Source organism: Manis javanica, chromosome 2 (assembly GCF_040802235.1).
Source record: "Manis javanica isolate MJ-LG chromosome 2, MJ_LKY, whole genome shotgun sequence".
In the NCBI taxonomy this organism is placed as follows: Eukaryota; Metazoa; Chordata; class Mammalia; order Pholidota; family Manidae; genus Manis; species Manis javanica.
The window spans coordinates 202,832,895-202,855,381 of NC_133157.1; the positions used below are offsets into that span (position 1 = coordinate 202,832,895).

The 22,487-nt window shown below is 37.8% G+C and overlaps 2 long non-coding RNA genes across 3 annotated transcripts in view; both read left to right on the forward strand.

Moving 5' to 3' along the window:
* The window catches only part of LOC140847991 (uncharacterized), a 38,656-nt gene extending 31,090 nt beyond the window's left edge, over positions 1-7,566 (forward strand). Inside the window, exon 4 of the long non-coding RNA XR_012128398.1 lies at positions 664-7,566. This is a non-coding gene — a long non-coding RNA (uncharacterized lncRNA). The remainder of the gene's footprint in view (positions 1-663) is intronic.
* A 1,130-nt stretch (positions 7,567-8,696) lies between these two features.
* Positions 8,697-22,487, forward strand: part of LOC140847990 (uncharacterized) — a 147,621-nt gene continuing 133,830 nt past the window's right edge. Inside the window, exon 1 of one of the 2 annotated variants that reach the window (XR_012128395.1) lies at positions 8,697-8,889. This is a non-coding gene — a long non-coding RNA (uncharacterized lncRNA). The remainder of the gene's footprint in view (positions 8,890-22,487) is intronic. The other variant, XR_012128397.1, reaches the window with a different exon arrangement.

The window sequence follows — 22,487 nt, forward strand, 5'->3', positions numbered from 1 at the left end:
TTAGAATATCTGAAAGGCAGATGTTTTGGTTGAAATGTTTGTTCTATTATTTCTAGTTGCATAACTTTTGACAATTATTTAGCCTCTTTGAGCCTAAGTTTTCAGATCAGTAGAATCGGGATAATATTATCTATTAGGACATAATAATATCTCATGAGGTTTAAATATGATTACACACCTTACACTGATAGGAAGCAACTGATAAAAGGTGCTCATCATATATTAGGCCAAAGCAGACCTACTCATAAGAAGACATAATCCTTAAATAATGTTGATAAATAGCCACATCTCTCAAAAACCCCTGAGGTGAGGGGTCTTACAGCATTTGGCTCTACACTCAGCCTTACATACAAGGAGAGATGGGGAGATATTCAGGACCTGGATGGGAGAAAGGATGGAGTTAGTCCAAACAAAGACTTCCTCATTGTTTTCCAAAAAACTTTAGATAACAGTGACCCATCATATTTGTCTTTGAACCCCAGGATCTAAATACTTATTGAGAAAAATGTGTCAGAAAGTTTTCTAAATGCTAGGGATGCCTGAGTGAAAAATAGATGACTTGCAATAGTGGTTTTTCAAATGAATTCATGTATGGTGGAGGTATCTTGTGTACATTGTAAAGACAAGTTTTGAAGCAGTTTTTATCTCCTTTTCTCCCTTTAGTTTGTAGCAACTTGCGGTTAATCATATTCAGACTTAACTGCTGTTGGATTGTCCTGGGATTTGCACTCAAGCTTGTCTGACTCCATTATATTTCTTCTGCTCTGAAGGTCTTCCATGTATTCACCAGCTTGGTAGCCTCTGAAGGGAGCCAATAAATGCTGAGTCTTTGAACTCTACCCTCAAAGAACGGAGGAGACAAGATCAAATACAAGAAACAATATTGACCAATGTAGGACAGTATATTAACTTCTGAATTATCTCTGTCCTCACAAGAATGGAGCATGCCACATGAGGTGATTGAAGTAATACTTAATACTTCTGCAAGGCTCAACACCACTTTGACTTCCATCATCTTTTGAGAAGAGAAACCGTTCGCTAGGATATCCTATTATTTCCCACATTCCTAACCAGACAACTTTGAATATGATTTTACCTTTGTCCTAGGATTGGAACATCATTATTCTGTTCATGAATGTCCTTGGGACTCCTGTTTGGTTCTTCTGTTCCTCTGAATCTCAGTCATCACTTCTGCCACGTTTGTGGCTTCTTTCTTTCTTCTTTTATGGGTTTATTCTCTTTTTGCTGGTGCTAAGTCTTTCTGGCCTGAAAAACAGACAACTGAACAAGTTAAAAAATGTGGCCAGGGCCTTGTGTTTGCTGAGTAAAGTCACATTTTAATAAGGATTATTTACTCTGTTTTGCCTGAACTCATCCCTTTTCCCATTTAATTCCATTGTGGGTATTTTCAGGGTAGGGGAGAAGGTGGGCTTGGCCAGAGGCACACTGACTTCGGGTAAGTGTACACTTCTTCTTCCAGAAAGGTAAGTATGTCAAGAACAGATGGAGGTAGTAAAGGCTGGATGCTCAGGGCTGGAGCCAGGCCTCTGGGGGGAGTTAGACTGGGGGAGATTTGGAAGAGGAGAGGAATGGCAGGAGAGAAGGCCTGAGAGGAAGGGGAATAAGGCCCAGAGGGAAAGGAAGTGATGCACAGATCACACATCTACGATAGCCTGGCTATTCCGTTCAACCCGCAGAGCCCATTAGTAGGCACTGTGCTGTTTCGATGCCCTCCCCTTCCAAGTTCTACTCTCTGTCCTTCTCTGCCCTTATCCTTTGCCCTCTAGCTTCCTGTTGGGCTTGGTCAGCGGGAGGCACTGACACACAACTGGAAGGCAAGGAGAGTTAGGGTGCTTGTTTCTCTGGGTCACTGTGGGTTGACCAAGCCGCTCCCCTCAAACAGCTTCTGTAAGGCAGTCTTCCCCATATGACTAGGCTCCAGTGGCCCCTTTCCCGGTCAGGCCGAGTGCTGTCACTGCTCCATACTGCAGCATCCTCCAAACCCTGCCCACACCTCTGTATTAAATTCTTATCAATTACCAAATGTATGGTGTCGTGACTATCCTATTGTTATCTTGACTGATGCAGGTACTATGTTTTAATTCCCATTTTATAAATGGGATGAGTTAATGTTAGTGATTTTTATGTAACATGTCCACTTATACAGCTAAACATAGTTGGTTCTGAGATTTGAACCAGGCCTGTCCAATGTCTATCCTCTGAGGACCACCAGCCTGAATGAGCATTCATGGGGGAAATTAGGGACTAATGTCTTTAGCTGGGAGGGATCCTACTGTGAGATGATGAAAGAAAAAGTTATGTTCTATATACTGTCTAACCTGGGCAAGATGCTGTAATTACAGGATCACAGGACATAAGAGCTGGATGGTCCTTCTCTATAAACACTTTTCATGCTGTGCTCAGTGGAGCCCTAGCAGGTCTACTCAGAAGCATCTGGGTTCCACGAGGAGCAAAGAAATGTGGGACTGGCCTTGGACATGCTCATCTGCCTCATTGAGAGCAGATGTACTTTAGTCGGTTATATTTTACTTTATTTTTCCTCTTTGGTCACTGAATAGAGAAGTTTCTAAAGCTTTCCTTGGTTTCTCCTTTAAAATGAGCTCTCCCATCCCATAGATCATTGGTGCTATTATTGAGATTGTACATGTAACATACCTGGCTATTAATAAATGTGTATTTCCTTCTTTTTCAGTATATTCAGAGAAGAAAATGCCGTTTAGTCTCTGAAGTTTTCCAGGTCAATCTCTGATTCAGTAGAGATAGACTAACCATCCGTCATTCCCAGGTGGCTTTCGTCTGAAAAACTGCAGCAACTGGAGGGTGGAGGAGAGGACTATGAATCCTGCTCTGACGTGCCCACCAGATGCCTTCTCCAGGGGGATTCGGCTGTGGCCACTCTGACCCACATGAATAAGCAGGAGATCAAATGGTCACCCTGTGAAATATGGGCCCTTACTCATTTATACACAGCTGCTCCTGGGGTGGCAACTACTTGAACAGCTCTCTCTGCTGCTTTCTTAGGGCTGGCCAGGTGCATCCTGAGCCGGAACCATATCCTTTGCTAGGCATTTATCTTGAGCAGTGGTTCTGCAGTAACAATGTTTGAGAACTCCTGATCTAGAGAGCTAGGTGGAGAGTATACTCCATGTACACATGAACACTCAGTTGTGTGTGCACACAAACACCCCCCACACAAAGACACTGCATCCACTCCCCTGTAGTGTAAGGTCAGCCAGTAAATACTTGAGTGCACCAATCAGTGGTTCTTAAGCTTGCTGCATAGTAGAATCACCAAGGGGGCCTAAAAGCTTCTGATGCCCAAGTGACATCCCAGACCACTGAATTCAGGAACCCTGGGAGTGATATTCCGGGTTATTGCACCATGCAGCTAAGTTTGAAAATCAGTACAGGAGAGTACAAGTTTCTCGTGACAAGATGCTCTTGCAATCCATTTACTCTTTCTAAAAGAAAACATTTTTATTTTATTTTTTAAAAACTTTAAGCAGAAAGGAATTTATTTATTGAATTAGATATTTACAAAGTTACTGGAAAGACTGTAGGACTCTGGTCTGGGCTTCTGGGAATGATTCTCAAGACATGGCAGAACCAGTAATGCCGGGGAGCACGCTATCCTTGCAGTGAGCAGGAACTTGAGAGGGAGCTAGTAGGCAGCCATCTACTGCCCCCACCCCGCTCTATCAGTCTGTCTTACACTACTTCTATCATAGTTATTGATTTCAATACCCTTGTAAATGAGCCTTCCACACCCCTGGCCTCTCAGTCCCTTGATCTACTCTCCTAGTCCACTCCTCTGTCTCCTGAATGCCTGTATCCTGCCCTCTGTCTTCTCAAACCTCTAGCTCCTCCACCATGCTCATTTTTAGGGGTGATCTTATTTTTTTACACTGTGACATACAAGCAACTGGAGGGATTTTTATTTTTATTTTTATTTTTATTTTTATAAATTGCCAAATCTCATACAGGCTTACTTCTGCTTCTGGCTTTGATGGAGTAACCATGATTGGACATACCTTGTCACAGTAAACAAGGAGAAAAGAGATGAAATATATGAGGCAACTGTTTTGGACATTAAACAATAGACAGCATAGGACTGTGACTGACAGGAGAAGTAAGCAGTGTGGACTTTCTGTTCAACTGTATGGAGGCACTATCCAGATTGCAGTGAAGGGAGGGCAATCTCAAGAGCAAAGGAGAAGACGAGGTTGGAATTTTGGACAAGTGAGGTGTTTGAAAATTTGAGGGTCAGAATTACGGGGAGGAGGGAGCTGCCTGAAGAAAGAGCTTGAAAATCTGCATAAAGGCCCCTGGGAATATTATGTTAAATACTGAACACAGACATGAAGGCTGAGACTCCATGAAGCAGGGCAAAAAACAATCACACACGTGAACTGAGGGGTCTCTAGAACACACATGGGACTGGGAGATGTTTACATATTGGTCAATTGTAGTAAAGAGTCCTTGTTGAAACTCTGAGGTACTCAGTGGACACACTGAAGGGCCATGCTTTAGGAGAGAGAATAAACTAGCTCTGGAGTCAAGGACCCTCAGAACTGGCCCTACAAATTTATCAGAAAACTTTAAAAGCTTAAGTGACAAGTAATTTAAGTGCCTGCCTGAATAAAGTCAAATACCTTTTAAAGGAATGCATATTTTTTAAAACTCCAGCATCAACATTGTAAAATGCACAGTCTAGGATCTAATAAAAAAAAGTACTAGATGTGAAGTAGAAAAAAATATAACCTACTACTACAAGGAAAAGCATTAATCATAAACAAAATAAAAAATAACAAAGGTAATGGAATTAGAAGATAAGTATCTTAAACCAGTTAATATAAATACCTTCAAGGATTTAAAGGGAAACATAAGCCTAATGAGGAGAGGAATGAAGGATTTTTAAAAATGGAATTTCTAGACATGAAATACCATCTGAAATGGAAAATTCCATTGGAAGGGATTAACAACTGATTAGACACTAAGAAGGAAGAAAAAAAAATCACTGATTTGAAAGCATAGCAATGGAAACTATGCCCTGAAACAGAGGGAAGAAAGACAGTATCTTAGTGGCCAGGGGACAATATCAAGTGTCATGTGTAATTAGGGTTTTATAAAAGGGAGAGGAAAACAGAAAATTATTTGAAGAAGCAGTGACTTTTTCACAAATAGGGTGAAAATGGGGTCAATCCACATATTCAAGATACTCCTCAGAACCCCAAGCAAGGTAAGCCAAGGAAACCTCACATACTACAATAAAAATTTTAGAAAGCCCAATATAATAAAAATAAAGAAAATTTTGAAAGCAGCCAGAGAAAGAGACTACACATTAAAAACATTGTAGAAGATAAGAATCTGTGGACTTCCAATCAGCAACAATATAGGTCAGAACACAATAGAATAACATCTTCAAAGTGCCAAAAGAACAAAAGCTATCAACCTAGAATCTCTGTTCAGTGAAAATAACTTTAGAAATAAAAGAGAAATAAAGACATTCTCAGAAGAGCAAAGTCTGAGAGAATTCATCACCAGGAGACCTACACTATTAAAAAATATTAAAAGAAGTTTTCTTATGTGGAAGGAAAATACCAGATACAATCTTGAAACTTGAAAAAAAAAAATAAGACTGGAAATGGTAAATATAATTTCATTTTAAAAATTATTTTTCTTACCAACATGTAATAAATATGTAAAAATTATTAATGAGGTATTTTATACTTTTTTTTTTAGTACTAGTACTAAGTACCTGAAATCCATGTGTGTTTTTGTTACATCCCATTTCAGGTGAGATGACCCTCATTTTAAGTACTCAGTAGCCACTTGTGGCTAATGGTTATTGTATTGGGCAGCACAGCTCTGCCCATTAGCCTTGTTTATGTCCTCACTTACTAGCATCTGAAAATAATATGTCTTTGTTTTATTTATTTTCTGTCTCACCCTACTAGAATGTAAACTCCAAGAGAAAAAGAACATTGACTTGTTCACTGCTTAACTTTCTGTTCAAGAACAGAACCCAGTACCTGGTAGATGCTACTGTTTGTTTCTTGAATAAAAAACATTTCAAAGAAGACATGGACACTATATACAGCAGACAGGGATCCTAGGATATGCACTCTAAGAACAAGAATGGCCCTTAGAGGAAGTTTAGTCAGTAGAGACTTTGAAATTTGATGGATATGGGTTTGAATCTCAGCCCCATTACCTATAGTTGGGCAACTTATTTAACCTCAATGCAGGGATGTCCAAAGTGGGTGTAGCCTGGGAACAACTGGGAAGTATTTTATCTCTGACTTTGTTTTGAATTGCCAGGACATGATAATAATAAAAAGTCTTATTTTCCCTATAAAAACAAAAACCCAGCACACAATGTGCTCCCTCATTGTTCCCACCTGGAGTGTAGCATTCTCATTGCTCCACGCTTAGTATGTGAATGCCTCTGCCAGCTTGTAGTTTCTCATCTTTAAAATGATTTTTGTCATTTAGCAAATATGTTTATAGTCTTTAGTATGGGCTGGGCATATTCTCAATGCTTTGATAGTAATCTGTTTAATCCTAGCAACAATTCTGGAAGGAAGGTGTTTTTCTTTTTAATTCCCAGTTTCAGATGAAGAGACCAAGGCCCATGTTTATATATCTGAGAAGAAGCAAAACCAAATTTTTAGCTCAGGGACACCAGAAAACATCCTCTTATATTGTCTTAAAAATGAGACCGACCGTACAGGTTGGAGAGACTGCATTCAGAGTGATCAGCACACTGTCCAGCTCATAAAAAATACTCAGTAGACAGGAGTTACTCTCACTACTGCTAATAATATTTTTGTTGATTGGGAATCTGAAATCACAGGAGGAGTAACCGACCCCTCCAGGCACCCACCACTATTGAGAAGCAAAGGCAGCTTTAAAGTATAACCTGCTGATTCCCAGTCAGGCCAGGTCTGTCCACTGTCAACCCTTATGGGAAATTAAAAAGAAATAACCACAGGTAGAGTAAGTGTTGGCATTTTGATTAACTTAACTGAGAACGTGTTGTTTCTCTCAGAAGCTTGAAGCCTCATTTATCTGATCCTGGGAATTCCCTCATATACTCCAGAGAGATTTTTACAAAGAAAATGTCTCAAATGCATTCTCCCCCACAGCCCCTAATCCACACAATAAGAATATATTTAGTATTCTAAGGCTATGATATATTGTGATTTTTTTTCTGCTTTTCATGAATTTTTAGAGCATGATTTAAGCTTTCAAAAACTTTTAAATTATGGTATGATTCACATACAGTAAAGTGTACCAATTGGATGGATTTTTACATGCATATACAACTGTGTCACCACCACCCAGATCAAGGGAGAATATTTTTGGCACTCCAGAAGGTTCCCTCATGCCCTCCCAAACGAAACTCTCCACCAAAGATAGCACCATTCTGACTTCCACCAATTTAAGATTCATTGTCTGGTTTTAACTTAATTTACATGGAATTATGGGTTTGGCTTTTTTTGTTCAGTGTTGTGAGACTTTTCTGTATTGTTGTGGCTAGCAGTATTACATTTTAAATTATTGAATAGTATTCCATTTTGTAAATATACTAGTTTATTTCCCCATGATTCATTTTTGGCCATTTCATGAGGTTTCTGTTTGGGGGTATTATGAATAAAGCATCTGTGAAATTCTTGTGTATTTTATTTGATGGATATAAAAGCTTATTTTTATCAGATACATACCTATACATGAAACTGCTGGGTCATAAGGTATGGGTATGTTTAAGGTTAATAGATAATGTAAAAGAAATTTCCAAAGCAGCTATAGCAATTTACACTCCCGCAGCAGTGTATGAGACTTCTGGTTATGCTATATCCTCATTGACACTTGGTATTTACCTTGACTCTTTAGAATAATCTGTATTTTGGACACTGATTCATTAACATATCATGTGTCAGATAACAGATAAGTTGTTGATTAACAAAAAATTACATTTCATTAGGCAATTCCATCTACAATGAAATTTCAACAACAAAAAATTTCCATTGACAATGAAATCAAGGGCTATAGGCATCTTTATTTTTTAAAAGTCAGCGTTATTGAAGTGTAATTCACACACAATAAAATTTATCAAGTGCAAAGTTTTTGAGTTTTGATAATTGTGTCCAGATGTGTAACCTCTATAGTAATTGGTATTTTCAGCACCGTAAAAACATCCTTTAAGTCCTCTGAACTTATTCCCCTCTTTCCAACTCCTGGTCCTTGGTAGCTATTGATGTACTTTCTTTTACTATAGTTGTGTTTTTTCTAGAATTTTTGCATGAATGATGTCATACAGTACTTTCGTGTCCGGATGCTTTTGCTTAGCAGAATGTCCTTGAGATTTACTCACATTATTGCTTTTATTAGTAGTTCATTCCTTTTTATTGCTGAGTTGTATTTCAGTGTATGCATGTAGAGGTTTCCCCTACTCTCCGAAAGCATAGTGTTCCTAAGAAAGCTTTTGCAAGCCAAAATGATTCCCAGAAAACGGCAAAAAGAGAAGTAATTACCATTAATTTATATGGGAAAAGTCTTGAGGGTTCCCATATTTAAAAAACACGCCTCTTAGGCTTTTGTGATACCTTAGGACACATCTTGCTAACGGATGCACTAAAGAAACCGAGATAAAGCAGAGATGCTCACAGACAGTCCGAAGCTCTGGCGGCTTGGCGCTGGTGCCGCGAGCGCGGCCCTGGGAAGGAGCCTGGGAGGCCGCCGGCCACTCTGGGCTCCCGCCTCGCTGACTTGCGGCGAAACAGCCGCTGGACGCAGTTCTCACTCTCCGCCCTCTGTCGTAAAAGCGAACATCCTCTCCAGATTTCTTTCGGGAAGTGGAAGCAGGTACTGATGTAGGTCGTGATAGTAAAGTGCTGTAACATGAACTTAGAAAAGTGGGGGATACCTGTACTACCATTGTTTTAGCTCTCCAGGTGTTGAGGAAATTTGTATTCTTTCTGCTTGGGGCTATTATGAAAAAGTTAATTTTTCTGTACGAGTGTAAACACTCTGTATTTCTTGGATAAATACCTAGATGTTGAATTTCTGGGTATATGGTAATGGTATGTGTAACTTTTTAAAAAATTGCCACTATTTTCCAATGTGCACTCTCACTAATGAAGTAGGAGAACTCCGGTAGTTTCACATACTTAATAACTGGTATTGTCAAATCTTTTTATTTCCAGCCATTTTAATGGGTGTGGAATGGCATCATCTCATTGTAGTTTTAGTTTGCATTTCTGTAATAATGAATGATATAAGCATATTTTCATGGGCTTATTTACCATCTGTATACCTACTGTTGGTAAAGTATAATCTTTTGCCCATATGTATTTTTTAATCAGGTTATCAGTCTTCTCATTGTAAGCGTTTTAACGTATTCTGGATGCAACACTTTGTCAGATACATTCTTTGTGAATATTTTTTCCAGTCTGTGATTGCCTTTTAATTTCTTAATAGTGTCTTTTGAAGAGCAAAAGTTTAAATTTCAATGGAGTCAAATTTGTAACTTTTTCTTTCTTATTCTATGCTCTTTGGGTCCTATTTGTTCTATGTGTTTGATCATTGCTGAATATAGAGTTGCTAAGATTTTTTTTGTTTTTGTTGTTTTCCTGAAGCTCGAGTTTTTTTAGCCCTTACATTTAGGTCTATGATTCATTTTGAATTAATTTTTATAAATGGTTTGATGCAAAGGCTAAGGTTAATTTTTGTTGTTGTTTCTTTTTCATTTGGGTATTTAATTGATTAAACATTATTTCTTGAAAATATTTCCCCATTGAATTGCAGTGGCATCTCTGTTAAAAAAATATTTGACCATATAGATGCATGAGCCTGTTTCTGGAGTCTCTGTTCTATTGATACATATATATATCTTTACAACAATATCATCACACTGCTTTGATTACTATACCTTAGAACTAAGCTTTAAATCAGGTAATGTAAGTCCTCCAACTTTGTTCTTCTTTGTCATTATTGTGGGCTATACTATTTCCTGTGTCATTTCGTACACATTTTAGAATAAACTTGCCAGTTTTATGTAAGTGACTATTGGAACAAAAGTGCATTGAGTTTATAGATTAGGGGAGAATTGACCTCTTAATACTACTAGTCATCTTATTTAGATCTTTAATTTCTCTCAGCAATATTGTCATTTTTAGCTTATGTCTTGCATATTTTTCTTAAATTTATTTATATTTTTTTCATATTTTTGTGCCTTTGTTAACATTTTCAATTTGAATAGGATATAGAATATGCAATTGATTTTTTTGTATTGACCTTGTTATCTACAACCATGCTAAACTTGGTATTTTCTTTTGGTGTATTTATTCTACATAGGTAATCACGTGTTTGCAAATAGGGAACATTTTACTTCTTTCTTTCCAGTTTGCAAGCATTTTTTTTCTTGCTTTATAGCATGAGTTAGCACCACCAGAACAATGCTGCATAGATGTAGGACAGAAGATATTTTTGTTGTCTTCTAACATTACAGGTAAACCATGAAGGATCATGTTAATTATAGGGTTTTGTAGATACTTTTAATCATTTTTTAGGAAGTTTCACTCTATTAGTTTGCTGAGAGTTCGATTTTTAAAAATTATAAATAAGCATTGAATTTTATGCTTTTTTTGCATATGCTGAGATGATACATTTTTCAACTGCTAAGTCAACTTTGCACTCCTGGTATAAGTATTTGGTCATGATATATTATCTTTTTCATATATTGATGACTTGTATTTGTTAAAAAAATTTAAAAGATATTTCACATCAATATTCATAAGGGATATTGGTCTACAGTTTTCTTGTAACATGTTTTATTTTAATTATCAAGGTAATGCTGGCCTCATAGAACCAGTTGAGAAATGTTCCTTTCCTTTTTGGGAGAGTTTGTATAGAATTGGTATTATTTCTTCTCTAAGTATGTGGTAGAATTTTCAAATGAAGCCATTTGGACATTTGGACATTTCTGTGTGAGAAGTTTTTAATGAAAAATTGAATTTCTTGATTATAGGCTGTTCAGGTTATCTATTCCTTTTTGAGTAATTTGTATATTTTAAGTAATTTCTGTGTCACCTAAGTTGTTGACTATATTAATGTGACAATGTTTGCATGTTCACTTGCTGTATTTAATATCTATAGGCTGTTTAGTGATCTTATGTTTTTACTGATATTAAAAAATTATGTCCTTTCTTTTCATCAATCTGGCTAGAGATTTATCAACTCCACTGATCCTACGATCCATTGATCATTGTTCATTGATGGTCTCTATTGTTTTTTATATTTTCTGTTTCATTTACTTTTATTTCCTTTATTATTTTCTGCACTGCTGAATTTAGGAATAATTTGTTCTTTTTTTTTCCAGTTTAATAAGCTGTATGTTTGGATCATTGATTTGAGGTCTTTCTATTTTAGCATTCAAAGCTATAAATTCCCCTCTAAGCATTACCTTAACCACATTCATACATTTTGATATGTTGTATTTTTATTCTCACTCAATTCAAAGTACTTTCTCATTTTCCTTTTGGATTCTTCTTTGACTAATGGGTTATTTAGAAGTACAGTGTTTGATTTCCAAATATTTGGGAACTTTCCAGATATCTGTTATTGATTTCCAGTTTAGTTTCCTGTGGTCAGAGAATGTAATTTATATGATTTCAATATTTATAAATCTATTGAAACTTCTTTTTGGGTCCTTCACGTGTCTATCTATATTGGTCAATATTCCATGCGTACTTGTGAAGAATGTGTACTCTGCTTTCTTTGGGTGCAGTGTTGATACATCCCAATTAAGATCAATATACGGTTAGGTCTTTTATAACCTTTTGATTGTCTTTATATTTGTGTTTTTGAAACATTGAAAGAGATATGGTAAAATCTCCAACTGTAATTGTGGATTTTTACTTTCAGTCTAAAAGTTTTTCTTTTATCTGTGTTGAATCTGTTACTAGCTGCGCACACAATTAGAATTGTTATGCCCTCTTAACAAATTCGTTCATTTTTCATTAGGTAATGCCCCTTTATGTTCCTGGTACTGTTCCTTGCTTTGAAATATTAATATAGTCATTCTAGCTATCTTGATTAGTGTTTATGTGACATACTTTTCCATCTTTTTATTTTTACCTCTTTTTGTTTTTATGTGTAAAGAAGGTTTCTTCTAAACAACATAAAGTTATATCATGTTTTTTTTAAACACAACCTGACAATCTCTTCTTTTTTTTTGTGGTGTTTATATTTCATGTGATTATTGAGATAGATGGATTTAAATCTACCAAGTTACACTTTGTTTTCTCCTTGTCCCTTCTATTCTCTGTTGCTTTTTACTTCTTTTCTTGCCTAAATTAATTTTATATGACTTTACCATATTTCTACCATTGATTTGTTAGGTATATGTTTTTGTTTTGAATTTTTATTAGTTTTATACTTTTCTGGTAGTTTTGAAAATGGGTGAAGGCACCAACCATATAAGGGCTGTAATTTATGGATCAAGTTCTTATGTATTATACTAGCTAAGTTCGGAGACACTTAAATAATCCTACATAATACTATGTTATTACTAAGCAGTGGAAAAATGACACCAGGCAGTAATGATAGTATAGTTAATGGGAAAGCTGGTGGACTGGTATCCAGCCCTCTTAGAGCTACGTTTTCATCCTAGATAATCAGTATTTATGAAAGTGTATCTAGCTTTACCTTAGCGTTGCTTCTCTAGGCCTTAACTTTCTTCCCTCCTAAAATGAGGAATTGTAGGAGGAGTTTTCAGTTCAGAAAACTCAGTATCTCTTGGGTTTTGTCTCTGTTCCCTTAACAAGATCAGATGATCCAGTCTCTGGGATGTTTTTGCTTCACAATTATTCCAAACACAGGTAGATTGTACTTGCTTCTCACTTTCTTAATAATCAGTTGGAGTAAATGGTAGATACCATCTTTCAATGATAAAATTCATGTTATCATGCTAGTTTCCACCCAAAATCCAGGACAGCCTTGGCATTTCTGCTTGAAATTTGGTGCTCTTCTTGGAGCATGTCCCATTTTGTTCTTTCAGATGTTGTCTCACCATTAGCATTGAAGGTATGTCTGATGTGTTGCTATGTTCCATTCCCTCAGACCCATTACCTGCTCTTGACAAGCTACTCTAGGATGCCACTCACGGCTGAGGAGCTGCTAGCACTGGGGTCTTTCCCATAACTTCTTAGTTTCCTTTAACTGTGTCCTACCCTCTGGAAATAGCCTCTTCTTTAAATTCTTCTCCATTAAACTCTCTGAGATGTCTGTCCTTCGATTGTTACAAGCAACAAGTTCAAATATCAGTGAGTGTTCAAGCTTTATCATGCTCGAATTATTGTCTAAACCTTTTCCTTTAAAAAATCGTACAAACGTCATTTGATCTTAGGGGATAGGTGGACACTTTATAATTCTGCCTTCACACTCAAGTACAGATTTTCTCAAGTGAAATCTGAAATTTGGTTCCTTTTCTCCAACCCCCACACAATGGAAGTAAAGTGAAAGTTTAAGGAGTTGGATTAATTTGTGTGTCTTAACCTTTCTCTCCAGATTTCTCTATAGAGAAATGGAAAGGGTTGTTTGTGAGGAGTGTGTGACATAACATCGGTTATATTCTTAGTACAGTACCTAGAATATGTATTCAAAGATTTAGTTAGCTCAAAAAACTGATGATTTTATTCTGTCTTTTGGCCTTCATTTAGTTTAGGTTATATACTTGAGCTTTTTTTTTCTTCCAAATAATTTCTGTAACCAGATTGCTTTTTTGCACTAATAATCTTCAGATATGCCTTCATGGATCTAAGACTTCTCTGCTTTTGGAAATAACAAAGTGTTCAATATTATGTTTCCTAGTTTGCTACTCCCTCTGCTTGTCCATTTAATTCCATAATGCAGTATTAAAGAAAATTCCCACTGTGTTTTCCCTGACCACAACCAGCTTTAAAACTTCATTCATTGCCCTATTGTTTTCTTTTTTTTTCATTGAGGTATCACTGATTCACACTCTTACAAAGGTTTCACCTGAAAAATATTGTGGTTACTACATTCACCCATATTATCAAGTCCTCTCCCATACCCCATTGTAGTCACTGTCCATCAGCATAGTAAGATGCCACAGAGTCAGTACTTGTCTTCTCTGTACTACCCTGTCTTCCCTGTGACCCCCCACACCATGTGTACCAATCATAATACCCCTCAATCTGCTTCTCTCTCCGTCCGCACTCACCCCTCCCCAACCCTGCCTCCTTGGTAACCTCTAGTCCCTTCTTGGGTTCTGTGAGTCTGCTCCTATTTTGTTCCTTCAGTTTTGCTTTGTTGTTTTACTCCACAGATGAGGAAATCATTTGGTACTTGTCTTTCTCCACCTGGCTTATTTCACTGAGCATAATACCCTCTAGCCCCATCCATGTTGTGGCAAATGGTAGGATTTGTTTTCCTCTTATGACTGAATAGTATTCCATTGTGTACATGTACCACATCTTCTTTATCCATGCATCTACTGATGGACACTTAGGTTGCTTCCATGTCTTGGCTATTGTAAATAGTGCTGCGATAAACATAGGGGTGCATCTGTCTTTTTAAATTTGAGATCTTGTTTCCTTTGGGAAAATTCCTATGAGTAGAGTTCCTGGGTCAAATTGTATTTCTATTTTTAGTTTCTACAAATCACTTATTCATTCTGTCTTTAAGGTCACAATTTGACATATCAAACCTTTCTCTCCTTCTTTCTCTAAAAGGCAAGCCAGCCACTGAGGACTACTTTCTTCATTTCTGGAGACATCATACACTTGATATATGTGTCACTAATGATAGACATATGTGGGTGTTAACAAAAGGTGGTTTGCTTTTTTTTTTTTTGAAGTTGATATTATGAACCTTGATAATAGATGCCAAATCTTTTCATAGATTAAATTGTAGGAGAAAAGCTCTATTTGTCCAAACACCTCCTTCCTGAGAGGTTAGATATCATGGTGACGAGATGAGTTAACAAATATTGGGTCCATATAAAAAGAGCAGGTATGTGTTAATGACAAGTATTTAGTACAATTAGGACTTAATTCACACAAACCTTTCACTGGTATGTTCACCAGAAAGTTCTAGATGGAATTTGGCCTGTCTCAAAGTGCTCTCTCTCTCACCTACATCTAGCATCTCTGATCATGTTTTAGATATTCCCTGGAATTGGGAGGTGAGTGCAATGTCTGCTACTTTGGCCAGTAGAATGCCTTTGAAGTCCTCATTCCAGACTCATGGTTCAAGCCTACCTTAGCATTCTAGTGCACTTGCTTGGGTGGAGAATGGTGGTCCTACTGGAATATACATTTGCAATGAGTTAACTGGTAGTGTAGGTTATTGCGTGTTTTGAGCTTTATTTCACAATGAAGTAACACCTCAATTCAGTTTGACTTTTATTTCCATTAAATCACATTGCAGGATGGGATCTGAGAATCCTTTCTTCCTTTGTGTTGAATAGCCTGAAAAGATACCATCTACCCTTTCTTTGAAAAAAAAGTAGAATAAAATAAAGGTGGTCAAGGAACAGTTTGCTAGGTAGCAATTTGGAGGGGGTAAAAATTTTGTCACATTTCTTTGAAGCTTTTTCTGCTCTGGCCTTAAAATCCCTTATCACATAAGGCCCTTCGGTTCCTCTGTTATGGCCAAATATATGCCCACAGTTAGACCCAGTCAGTTACCAAAGAGGATAAATTCTGTCTCCCTTACCCATTCATATAGTTTCCCAACCCTGAGATGAATAAAATTGACCCCCACACATTTGTTCCCATGGAAACCTAATGGGGACCTGGAAGGAGAGCCCCAAATTATGCCTCTTTCAGGAGGCAAGATCCGTTAGGCTTCGATATAGGGCTGTGATTTCCTCCACATTGCTATTTTAAAGTAATGAACCTAAGCCTTTCCAGGGTCTGATTCATGCTTTTGAAAGGTAATAAGAGAACACTTTATGAAAAAGAGGTTATCTTTAGTCTATGTTCATCAGTAAGGTAGACTTTCATGCACTGGGTGATGAAGCCCTGTCATTTTGTTATCGTTTGAAAACTGACTCTGGTTTAAAGCTTTGGCTTGGCAGGATATGTGCGGAGAGATTGCAAAGAGTTCCAGAGGCTTATTAGTTTTCTGCCTGATTTAGTCCCCTTCCCGAGATACTTCTCTACCCCTGCTTCTGTTCTTGGAGCAAGTCATTTTCAACATTGACTAGTGTGGGGTAGGTGTCCCGTATGAAAAACATTGTAAAGACAAGAAGGTGACTAGCATTCTTTGAATGGCTACTATTTTCCTGGTGCTCTGTAGGGATCATATATAAGTTATATATATATATTATCATATATGGAATATTTTGAATGAATATGTGTAATAAATAATAATATATACTTTGTATTATATAACTGAACCTGACAGCAACATTTTGAAGTAGATATTATCTTCACGCAGAGCTAACCTCAGCAAATATTTTTGGGTGGGTATACTTCTAAAGTATTTGTATTTCTATTCCTGTGTGTGTGTGTGTGTGTGTGTGTGTGTGTGTGTGTGTGTGTGTGTCTATACAGCTACCTATACATATGTTATACAAAGTTTGTGAGAATTGGATTACTATTGTAACATCTTTCTACCTTTAAAAAAAAATCAGTCTAGTATCCTGTCATACTGATACACCAAAGTCTATTTGCCACTCTTTGTTTTTGGTTGAGGTTGGAAAAAATTCTATCATATTTGTCATCAAAGATTTATTTAACCACACCTTCTTTTCTGATATTTAGTGGTCTCCCATTTTTTGGCTCCATCGTACATAATATTGTGATGAACATTTTTTTATATATATTTGATAATTTCCTTAGGACAAATTACTAAAAATGGAATTGCTGAATTAAAGGGCATGAATATTTCTTAATGGTTCTAGGTATATATTGCCAACTTGCCTGCAAAAGGATTATATTGCCTATACTTGCCCTGAAGTGTAGTGATTACACTTGCCCTAGATGTATACGAGAGTTCCCCTTTTCTTACATTCTTGCTGGATTAGATACTTTCATTCTTAAGCATCACCAATCTGATGGGCAAAAGGAAGTAACTCAGTTTAATCTTTCAGTTAGGGTTTTAAGGATATCAACATTTTTATCTTGAGCAAAAGTTTGTATTGGTCAAGAAAAAAAGAAATTAGTTCTCACTAAAATAAGAAAAGATAAGGATGATCGTGTTAGTATCCAGGATGTTTAGAAACAATTTAAAATCAAGTAAATTGATTAGAACTTTATTTTAGCTGTTCATGGTGTTTAGGGATTTTTTCCCCATCTAATCACACAGTGTGTAATTGCATAAAGACAGTAGGAAGTAGACTTTTTTGAAAAAAAAAATCTGATGCTAAGTTGGAGAGGCATCCCTCACAATGCATATCACTTTGATTTCATGGGTAATTATTTTTGCCAGCATTTATCACACAGTTGGAGCTTTGGTGTTCATAGAAGCCACCATTTTTTCCCAGATATGACAGAATTGTGTGTTCCATGTGGACAGAGGAGAATGTCGATTAAGACTTGCTGTATAAAATTTTTAAAAATTTTTGAATGATTGACAGATCCAATACGTTTTCTTCTCAGTTGACAATTGTCTATTTGCTTTCACATCACATCTTTTTTGGAAAAATCTTGCAACGTGAAGAGCATGTTCAAAATTTGAACAATGGTGTAGACTGGAAAAAGTACTACACTGCCTGGAAGGAAACTTGAATTGCAACCCAGGATTCATTCAGTAAGGAGCTGCATAACTTCATCCAGGAAATTCACCTCTCCAATCTTTAATTCCATTATCTGCAGAAAGCGAAAGATGGACTAGACAAGTTCATAGCGCTTTTCCAAACCCAGTATTTAACTCTACTTTTTTACTAAGGTGGGAGGCTAATGATTAATTTTTATATAAGTAACCAACTTAACTGTAAATCTGATATTTTTCATTGAATCCCTGTAAATAACAGGAAGGTATTGGCAGAGAGGCTGTATCTTGTGCTATGTACTGTTCTGAATTTTTAATTTAAATGAGGAGGGGAAATATCCTGCATTTGAGTGTTGGCTCTTTGACAGGTTGGAGGCATGTATTTTATAGGTGTTTATTGTATATTAAAAATGCAATCATTTTTTTTCTATACTAAATATCTGTTTCCTATCCAACAAGCAGAAGAGACTGTGATAGCAAATATTTTTCTCCCCTCAGCATGTTTTGTAGCTCCCTCTCTGGTTGCGAGGGAAATCCTCCCCCACTCCTTGTGATTTGGGGGGAGATGTCAATCATCCTTTCTGCTCCTCCTTCCTGCACCCCCACCCAAATTCACTGAAAGGCAGGTAGGTGATGGAAGGTCAGTTAGAGTCCACTTTGGGACTTTTCTGTTGGCACTGTAGGGAAAAAGGCTCTCTCTTCTCCAAATCTCAAGTTAAAATTTGCTTGGCTGCCATTGCCAGTGGCCATCATTCCCGACGTGGCAATAGCCTGTCCGCAAGAAGAGAGATTCACAGCAACCTAGAAAGAAAATTAAAAATGAGCAATGGACTAACAGGGCTCTGATGATATTCGTTATATCCCTGAATCTTGCAGTATCTACACAACTGAATAGATTCCTTTTTAAACATTAAGCTAGTTTGAGTTGTTTTCCATAGTTTGCAATTGAAAGAATTCTGATATAGCAAGTAGGAGAGAACTTAAAACAAAAACAAAGACAAAACTATCTCCAAATACTCCTTTTCAGAAGCCTAATCAGAGCATAACATGCATCCTAGTAAATATTTAACAGTAATAATTCAAAAGGAGGGCTTGGACTGTTAATTTGGACTCTAGGAATGTTTATCAAATGTGTACCTCCTAGGTTAAAACTACCAACGAAATGTTAAACATTATTATGTAGCCACAGAGTATTGGAAATTACATGGAAATGTTATATCTTTGTACCAAATTTTGACATACACACATTTGAATAATGGTGAATTCAAAAGAATCCTGAACAGAAAATTGAGAGAGCTGGGCTGAAGTGCCAGTTTTATACTCTGATGTGTGGCTTTGGGCAAGTCCCTTCTCCTCTCTGGGATTCAGTGTCCTCTTCTGTGAAACGAGGTGTTGGAGATGTGTTCCCCCTCTGGTCCTTTGAGTTCGGGAGCTCTCTGCTCTCCTTCCATGACCTCCCCTCTCATCTCTGTGTTTGGTGTGTAGTTCTGTTGTCTCAGATCATGAGAAGCTTCACTGAGCTGGAGAATTTACAGGGGAGAATGGACATGCAGTTAAGGGAATAAAAGCACAAAAGTAAAGGATTCTTCAAACTGGGAAATAGTTTGAGAAGGACCAGATCAACATGGTTGAACATACTTAGCTGCTTACAAAACTATTTCCCTTTTGTTTCTGGGCACATATTTAGATTATGTTCCTGGCTTCCCCGGCAGTCAAGTATGGTCCTGTGAATGAGTTCTCACCAATGAGATGTGATAATGTATTATGTAGGGCCATCTGTAGGCCTGGCCCATTAACTTCCTGCTCAGCCCACAGTATTCCTTCTTTTTCTCCATCTCCTGGTTGGGTGCAGAGGATCCAGTAGAGTCCTCCAAAGGCCACTGGGATCAATGGAAAGAGCCTGAGTCCCTGAATAGCTGCATGGAGCAGAGCCCAAATGTAGAAATGCATTTCTATTATCTTAAGCCACTGAGGTTTTGAGATTACCTTTACAACAGTTGGGCTATTCCAATGAAGCTGGCCGTTGAGTTTGTTGGTTTATTTATTCATTTACTCATTTATTATTTATATAATGTGGACCAACATTCCCCTTTACCAAAACACCTTTAAATAATCTTCCAGGGACAGGATCCTTGGTTGAGTGGATTGTGACAGTGTTTTATTTTTTATTCTATTTTTGTCTGTTTTTTCTTAAATGCTACCCAGAGCAGTAGACTACTGTTTTTGGCAACAGTAGCTGAGTTTTGCATTTTGTTCCTGGATGTTTGGCATTATCCATGTTCTATAGCCATCGCACATACCAGTGACTCAGAACTTCTTCTTTATCCCTTTTATCCACGGTTGCAGTACGGAAGCCTGCCAGCCTTTGATAGACTTCCTGAAGAGGTTCCCAGCATCCATGAAACTTCAGTGACTCTCCTGTCTTCCCCCTGCAGTAATGAGCTAAATGTTCTCTTGAATGGCAGGGATTATTTATGACAAAGGTTCCCTCAATGTCAATTTGTCCACAGAGGGAAGTTCAGCGCCAAGGGCATGTTCACCTCTGGATGCCAGACCCAACTCCGATTAGCAGTAATGAGCGTTGCGTGTATGACTGCTGCCTTTTCTGGGCCATTGCAGCTTGGAGAGAAGCCTTTTATCATCCATCACATCACCATAAACCCTTGCTCACTCGCTTCCCTCTTCTCTAAATAGCTCTCCAGACGAGCAAATGGAAACATTCCATTATGTTTATCTCTGACCAGAATGTTCTTTGCAATAGCAATAATGAGCTCTTCTGAAACCAAAGGTAGAGTTTGCTCTCCCTGGACACGAGGCAGTGATTATGTGACCTCATGGGAGGGTCAGATCTGCATTTTGGGGGTTGACTGTAATTTCTTAGAGCTCAGGACCCTGACTTCCTTTGACCCAACTGACCACCCCAGACACTTTGTCTAGTGTCCTCCTCGACAAGCAGGAGATGTTCCACAGTTATGGCCCTTCACGTTCATTGTGGAGACAATCCTGAAATCAATTGGTCTGGTATGTCTAATGGGTATTGTCATTCTTTTGTTCTGGCAGCTTTAGAAATCCATCCTATGTGTGAATACCCCACTCAACGAGACTCAGAAAGATACTAGATCATTATTTCCCCAGAAGCTAAGAGGTGAGTGGTCATACACTCAGTTTTCTCTGATCATATACATTCTCTGCAGACTTGTAACCTGCCAGTGACAGGTTTCAGTTACTGACCTGAAAACATGGAGACCACAGAAAACTGATTTTTCAGCAGCAGTGGTGGGAGCAAGATTGTCTTTGAACAGCAGAGGAAGTGAAACTATTGGGGTTTCGCAGGTCATGGGGTCAGGTGCTGACTGTGCAAATTACAGGGGGCAGAGTTTAGAAGTAGCAGCAACAATTTCTTCATTAGACTAGTTCTGTGGCATAATTTTGGGCAATGTTCCTTCTTGGTTATTGTTTCAGCAAGTCTGTGAAGTTATTCAATATCATTTTATAATGAATTACTGTTAAAGAAAAAAATTATCAATGATAATTGAATGATAAGGAAGGCATTATTCAAAGAGGAGGGACTATTGAGATGGGTTTAGGGACACCTGTGATGGGATTTTGCTGTGGGTGAGAGAGATTGGGCTTCACTCAACATACAGCCTGGGCGAGTGGGAATTCATAAACAAGGACCAGAGTGGGGGTCAGTGGATGGAAAATTGCTAGGAGGAAACATCAAGGGTAAAGGGGATTCTGGTTAAGCCTAAGAAGATTCTTGCTGAAGACAGGCCAGAGTGATCAGCTATCACCTGGGGCATGGTTGAGAGTGAGGAACCCAATTAGATATCAAGGGGCATCAGATATTGAGGAGGGGGGATTTTGGCTTAGCTGATTTAGCAGGGTTCTTACTAAAACTGAATTTTATAAGGAAGTACACAGATGGGCCTAGGAGTAGGTTCAGGAGCCTGACTAAAGTTTGGTCCAGTTAAGAATTTCTATTACTGCCTTTCTGCCTAAATTTATCAGAACAGTGTTTCTCAACTGGAAATGATTTGCCCCACTTCCACCCCAGGGGGATATTAGGTAACGTCTGAAGACATTCTTGGTTATCACATTTTGGGGATGGGGCCTGACATTTGGTGGGTAGAGGCCAAGGATGCTGCTAAATGTTCTATGGTGCTCAGGACAGTCCCCCATCGCAAAGAATTATCAATAGTATAATCAAAATGTCAAGTGCTAAAGTTGAGAAATCTCATATCATATGAGTTGGTTTCTGTGACTTATAACTAAGAACCTGTCTAAAACAGGTGATAATATTAACCCCATTTTACAATGAAGAAAGAGAGTGAATGAGGGTAAATAAAATGTTTCTGAATAAATACCAAAGATAGCCTGGAAAAAGAGAGATTCGTGTTAGTTCAGATTTTCACAATCTATTGTTCTTGACTAAAAGCACATGTTGACTTTATGGTGACTTTGTAATATTTCAACTTGGCTAAGGCGACCTACATTTCCCCATATTCCCATTTATGGTATGTCTGTGGCCTGGGTTGCCCAAAAGAGATATTCTTGGCTGAGATACGGAGAGTGATGTGACACAGCTGCCATTTGGTAGGTCACTCATGTTGCCACTTATCAGCTGGCTCACCTGTTTGGTGTGAGGCAGGAGCAAGACCACAACTGCTGCACCTTCCTCTGGATTTTCCTCTAATTTCTCCAACTCTTAGGTCAGCTGT